The sequence below is a fragment of the Orbicella franksi genome, chromosome 3, assembly GCF_964199315.1.
Source record: "Orbicella franksi chromosome 3, jaOrbFran1.1, whole genome shotgun sequence".
NCBI classification, from domain to species: Eukaryota; Metazoa; Cnidaria; class Anthozoa; order Scleractinia; family Merulinidae; genus Orbicella; species Orbicella franksi.
In genome coordinates, this window is record NC_138147.1 from 34,733,310 (window position 1) to 34,739,986 (window position 6,677).

Here is a 6,677-nt window from a genome sequence, read left to right on the forward strand (position 1 = left end):
GGACGTGGATAGGATCATGGGAAGGAAGACGAGGAGAGGAGTCTTTACTTCTGATCTCCTTCGTTTAAATTACCTGAGCATCATCACGTCTTTTGTCATTGAAGACGTCTTTCTGCGGTCAGAGATCTCAATATTGAGTCTAGAGAAGGAGAATTCCTGATGGAACTGTACATGTTCATGCGGAATATGAATTATAAACGATTAGAAGCACTTTTATTTCTCTGTAGTCTAAAAGCATCCAATCGCACAATGGTGTCATAACTTGCAAACATAAACATGGCGACGCACAGGAAATTTTGAGCTCCCAAATTAACATGTGAAAAGCCTAAAATTCAAAACAGACAAAATATTGGCTGCGGCCGCACTAAGAGAGTTAACTAGGTTTATTTTTTAGAAACCTGGTTAAAAATTCTAAACAACTTAACTCGGTTAAAGGTTGGTTATAATAAAATAACGGGGTTGTATTTTATGAGCGGCCGTACTGAAATGGGTTATGAAGTGGATTAAACTCAATTGACGTCATGAGATAAACCAACGAAATGGCAGACTTCGAGGACCATGTTATCTCGATTCTTTTTCTTTGTTTTCGTTTCCTTTCTCTCCACTCACGGCAAAGGCAGTCCCTCTTCCTTCTAATGCGCACTACGCAAATTTCTAAGGCAGTTCTTTCAAACATGATGTTAATTTCGCGTAGACGTCAGAATATTCTCCATCGCCGTCGAATCGTCCTCGAGTCTGGGTATATCCGAGAGACCAGCGATGGTTTAGGGAAATCCACAGGAATCCTGCCATGCATGACTTTTTTAGAGAGCACTTTCGAATGAGCTTCGACTCTTTTCACGCCCTTTGTCATATTCTGTCGCCATTTATGGCAAAAAGAAACACTCGCTTCCGTGCAGCGCTGATCAGACTCCTGATAAGAGACCACTAACCTGGGTTAAAGCACGGAAAAAGGTGGTTTAAAATTAACCTAACCCGGTTAAAAAATCTATTGTTCATCAATTAATTTCCATGGTAACCGTAAACCCGGTTTAAGTTCCACGACCAGCCGAAATTAGCGGTCGCATCACGATTTTATTTTTTGCTTGCTATAACGTATGAATGTGAGAGCAATAAATTAGTTACCCTGCTAGTCAGAATTTGAAAATTGTCAAAATTTATTAATAGAAGTTAAAAAGCATGTAAAAATGTTCAAAAACGAAAGTTACAAACGTGCATGCATAATCAACACTGTAGTACAAATGAAAAATTTATGTAAAATTTGTCTCCTCACAGCCAATCACAATGTGAATTAATTTTCTCATATAAAAGATTTATTTATTTCATGCATTGCCTTTCGGTCTTGTCCTTTTTACAACTGAACATCCTCGTATACTTTGTGAGTCTTTCTGATCTTGCATCTGGAAAAATCTGACGGTTAAATGTCATCAGATATTCTTGATAAGCAGATAGTAGTACTAGGCTAGGCCTTTCCGCACAATGGTCAGGTTTAGATATCGACGACATTCCGACGTCGCAAATCGAAAAACAAGGTTATCAGTTTTAGTGCAAAAACGGTGGTAAAATGGTCCACTACGCCTATGATTGATCAAGGTCCATTTCTAGGCTTCGCCCGTGATTAACATCCAACTTTTCACGGCAGCCAGAAAGAGCATACAACGCAAAAGGTAGCCAGTGTAACAGGGCCGAGAAAAACAGAAAGGAAAGGGCCAACAAACAAAATTGAGAACGGTTAATGGCAAAAAAAAAAAAAAAAAGTCCAAATTTTGGCTTATGCGCATGCCCGTAATTGAAGTTTTGCTCAATTTTGTACCTAATCCTCGAAAAATCTCTCCTTTTAGTAAAACAAAGCTTTCTTAGCAAACTTAGTCTAATTTAGCGTCATGGCAGCTAAAAAACCTGACTAAACGGTTAAAAACGGCATTTTTTGGCTAATGTTTGGTATTCAAAGGGTTAAGCGTTCTAGGGCTAATCGACTTCTGGTTGGGGGCTAACCGGCTAGGGGCTAATCGACTAGGGGGCTAAACGACCGGAAGCCATTATTCAACTTGTGTGGTATGTACTCAAACAATTACATTCACCTCAGTATCTCACCGCTTCGTGGTTCGGTAAAGATCTCGTTTCGGTTTATCGATAGAACCTGCTCCTCGGTAACCGAAGCGAAACGGGAAGCCATTTTGTTTTTCTCCAGCCGTTTGCTCAGAGGTGAATAGTACTTGCTATTCATCTCTGAGCCAGCCAATCAGACTGCGCGGAAAGCACTGTTCACTTGTGAGGTGCAGTAGAATTCCGAAAGTGATGGCCACCGTTACTTTTGGATTTAGCAGGCAAAAGGGGCTGCTACTTTCGGAAAGCCGTTACTTTCCGGTAGCTGTTACTTTCGGATGGTTAAAAAACGTTTGTACGGTAGTTCACAATCGTTTCATACCAAGCAGACGCTTCTCGTGAAACTAAAAGTTCCGTTCATGTATGTTACTAACTACCCACATAAACAAAGCAGACTGTATAAACAAATAGTGCTCCAACTGTTGGTACTGTAATTAGGCGACGGTAAAATTGTAACGCAGTGCACGGCTAATTACACTGCATTTGACTCTGTTGCTAGATAAATACAGGCTATAAAATCATAGTTTAAGAAACATTCAGTTAAGTTCGTAATAAAATCACAAATAACTCATCAAATTATTCCATCCTACAGTCAGACTGTTCCACCCACATTTACTGCGCTTGCCATTAGAGAGTTGCTCTTTTTCAGTGACTTCTTCAATTAAAGAGCCGGCACTAGTGACATTCGGGCGGGATGTTACTTTCGGGGTTCAATAGGAAGGTAATGCCACGTCAATGCCACGTTACTTTTGGGGAGCCGTTATTTTCGGAATTCTACAGTATATAATTTATGCTATTAAAAAGTACGACATTACCGATAAAGGCCGGTCTTTTCCAAAACTAAATGCAATACCGATTAACTTACGTGGGTTTTAGCCTCTTTTAATCTAGTAGTAAACATGAGAATTCTAGGTTCAATTTACTTTGTTCAGAAGTAATTACAAGGGTAACCCGAAAACACTGATCCCCGGTCCGCGGACCCCCACAACGGACCGGGTCCGCGGACTACCCTACGGACCGGTCCATGGACTACCCCTACAGACCCCCTCTACGGACCACCCTAAAATAGTGTAAAAATAAACAAAGATTTCACTTATGGGTTGTCTAGTAGATTAAAACTCGTGTCGGTGATTTTTCGAGTGTTACACTGTGCAAATGTAACAGACTTGGGTTTTTAACACCCCACCCCTCCTCCCCCCCCCCCCCCAAAAAAAATTACCTAAAAGCCGTTTTCAGCGTAAGGAGATGCCGATGGTAAGAAGGAAAGTTCTTACCTTCCATTCATGGCTCAATCTGGCTATGGAAGATATATTTTTAGGCCGTTTATTCTTGTTTGTATCTGTTATTCCGCTGAGTAAATTGTGAAGCGTGGAACGAGTTCACGAGCCCACGGGAGGATGGGCTGAACAAAATGGCAGAGGGGAAAGAACACAAATTTCGAGGCTTCCCGGAGGCTTCCCCGTACGCGTCTTACGTATACTTTATGGCCACTGCAAAGGAAATGACAATGTGTAATTATATAAATTGCACCCGAGCCTGAATCCAGGTCTGCCCATTTGCACAATGTAACGTTCGAAATTTCGCCGTCACGAGTAATCTATTGGACAACCCGCAACTGAAATATCTATTTATCATTTTTATTATATTTTGGGGGGTGGTCCGTAGAGGGGTCCGTAGGGGTAGTCCGTGGGCCGGTCCATAGGTGGTCCGCGGACCCGGTCCGTAGTGGGGGTCCGCGGACCGGGGGTCAGTGTTTTCGGGTTACCCTAACTACAACATTAATTGATTATTTTATTACAGTTTTCTACATTTTGGGTGCGTTTTAAAACAATTATTCCACTCGCGCTTGTTGGATATGAGATGATTAAAGCCAACTCATGTCCAACGCGCTCGTGGAATGAAGATATGGTTGACCAGCTCCCAGTTGGCTTTATAGCTCAGTTGGTCGCACAGGTCATGGGTTCGAATCCCGTGGTTCCACAGCCACTTCCACAAGGTTATGACGCAATTTATCATCAATAAGAGCACAGACGCGTAAAAAACTGTCGTCAATTTTATTGGATCGATCTTCCGGCAAGAACTTCACGCTAGCATGCATGTAGAGCACTTAATGTTTATACCATGTATGGTATATCCTAATATGGCAAAAAGATCAACTCATACTTCCATACATTTGTAGATAGACAGATAGATAAACTTTATTTAAACACGATAATAATTAAAGCTGAAAGCTTGTGAGGTCGTGTATTTAAATTTAACTTTGCTAAAAATTTAAAATTACGATTGAAATGTTTAGATTACAATTCCTAGATTTACAATAAAATTAATTATTTAATTAATTGCTAACTAGAACTATTACTAAGTTAATCTACTATATGATTACAACAAACTAACTAAAACTGATTGTATATAAAGTCACTATGTCTGTGGCGGGTTGTCGAAGCCGACAGGGCGTTGAAGTTGAAATCTTTAAAATAGGCTCTATTTACAACCTGCTTTCTAAGGTCGAAAAAGCTTGAAAAACTTTTATGTTGTTCGTGGTATAAAACTATGTTCCAAAGGACAGATCCTTTATATCTAAGTGAGTCTTTCATAAATCGCGAGTTAAATCGTGGTATAGAAGAAAGTACTTTCCCTCGGAGCGAATAGCCGTGGCTGGAGTTTTCAAGTATCGATTTCATCAGGGGCTCGGGCAGGCTGTCGTTGTTTGCCTTATAAAATAGTCTTAGGATGTCGAGCTTATAATACAGGGAAAAGGTAGACCACCGATCATATTTGAGCACGTCATTTGTCGACATGTCCTTGGGCAAGTTGAAAATGATTCTTGTATTCCCTGACATTCACCTTAATGCATTCACCTTCACTTGTACGCATTCACCTTCACGTGTATGCACTCAACTTCACTTGTAAGCACTCATTTTCACTTGTATTCACTCACCTTCACTTGTATGCACTCACCTTCACTTCTATTCACTCACCTTCACTTGTACGCACCCACCTTCACTTGTATTCACTCACCTTCACTTCTATTCACTCACGTTCATTTCTATTCACTCGCCTTCACTTGTATGCACTCACCTTCACTTGTATTAACTCACCTTTACTTGTACGCACCCACCTTCACTTGTATTCAGTCACCTTCACTTCTATTCACTCGCGTTCATTTCTATTCACTCGCCTTCACTTGTATGCACTCACCTTCACTTGTACGCATTCACCTTCACTTGTATTCACTCACCTTCACTTCTATTCACTCGCCTTCATTTGTATTCACTCGCCTTCGCTTGTATGCACTCACCCTCACTTGTACGCATTCACCTTCACTTGTATTCACTCACTTTAAATTGTACACGCGCGCCTTCACTTGTACGCACTCACCTTCACTTGTATGCACTCACGTTCACTTGTACGCACTCACGTTCACTTGTATGCACTCACGTTCACTTGTACGCACTCACGTTCACTTGTATTCACTCACCTTCACTTGTATGCACTCACCTACACCTGTACGCACTCACCTTCACTTGTATTCACTCACCTTCACTTGTACGCACTCACGTTGACTTGTATGCAGTCGCCTTCACTTGTACGCACTCACCTTCACTAGTATTCATTCACCTTCACTTGTATGCACTCGCCTTCACTTGTATGAACTCGCCTTCACTTTTATGCACTCACCTTCACTTGTATGCACTCAACTTCACTTGTATTCACTCACCTCCACTTGTATGCACTCACCTTCACTTGTACGCACTCGCCTTTACTTGTATGCACTCGCCTTCACTTGTATGCACTCACCTTTACTTGTATGCATTCGCCTTCACTTGTATGCACTCGCCTTCACTTGTATGCACTCACCTTTACTTGTATGCATTCGCCTTCACTTGTATGCACTCGCCTTCACTTGTATGCACTCGCCTTCACTTGTACGCACTCGCCTTTACTTGTATGCACTCGCCTTCACTTGTACGCACTCACCTTCACTAGTATTCACTCACTTTCACTTGTATGCACTCGACTTCCCTTGTAAGCACTCGCCTTCACTTGTATGCACCAACCTTCACTTGTATTCACTCACCTTCACTTGTGCGCACTCACGCTCACTTGTATGCACCCACCTTCACTTGCATGTACTCACCTTCACTTGTATGCACTCGCCTTTACTTGCATGCACTCACCTTCACTTGTATGCAATCACCTTCACTTGTACGCACTCACCTTCACTTGTATGCACTCACCTTCACTTGTGTATGCACTCGCCTTCACTTGTATTCACTCGCTTTTACTTGTATTCACTCACCTTCATTTGTATGCACTCACCTTCACTTGTACACACTCACCTTCACTAGTATTTACTCACCTTCACTTGTATGCACTCGACTTCACTTGCATGCACTCGCCTTCACTTGTATGCACCAAAATTCACTTGTATTTACTCACCTTCACTTGTACGCACTCACCTTCACTTGTATGCACTCACCTTCACTTGTATATGCACTCGCCTTCACTTGTATTCACTCGCCTTTACTTGCATTCACTCACCTTCACTTGTATGCAATCACCTTCACTTG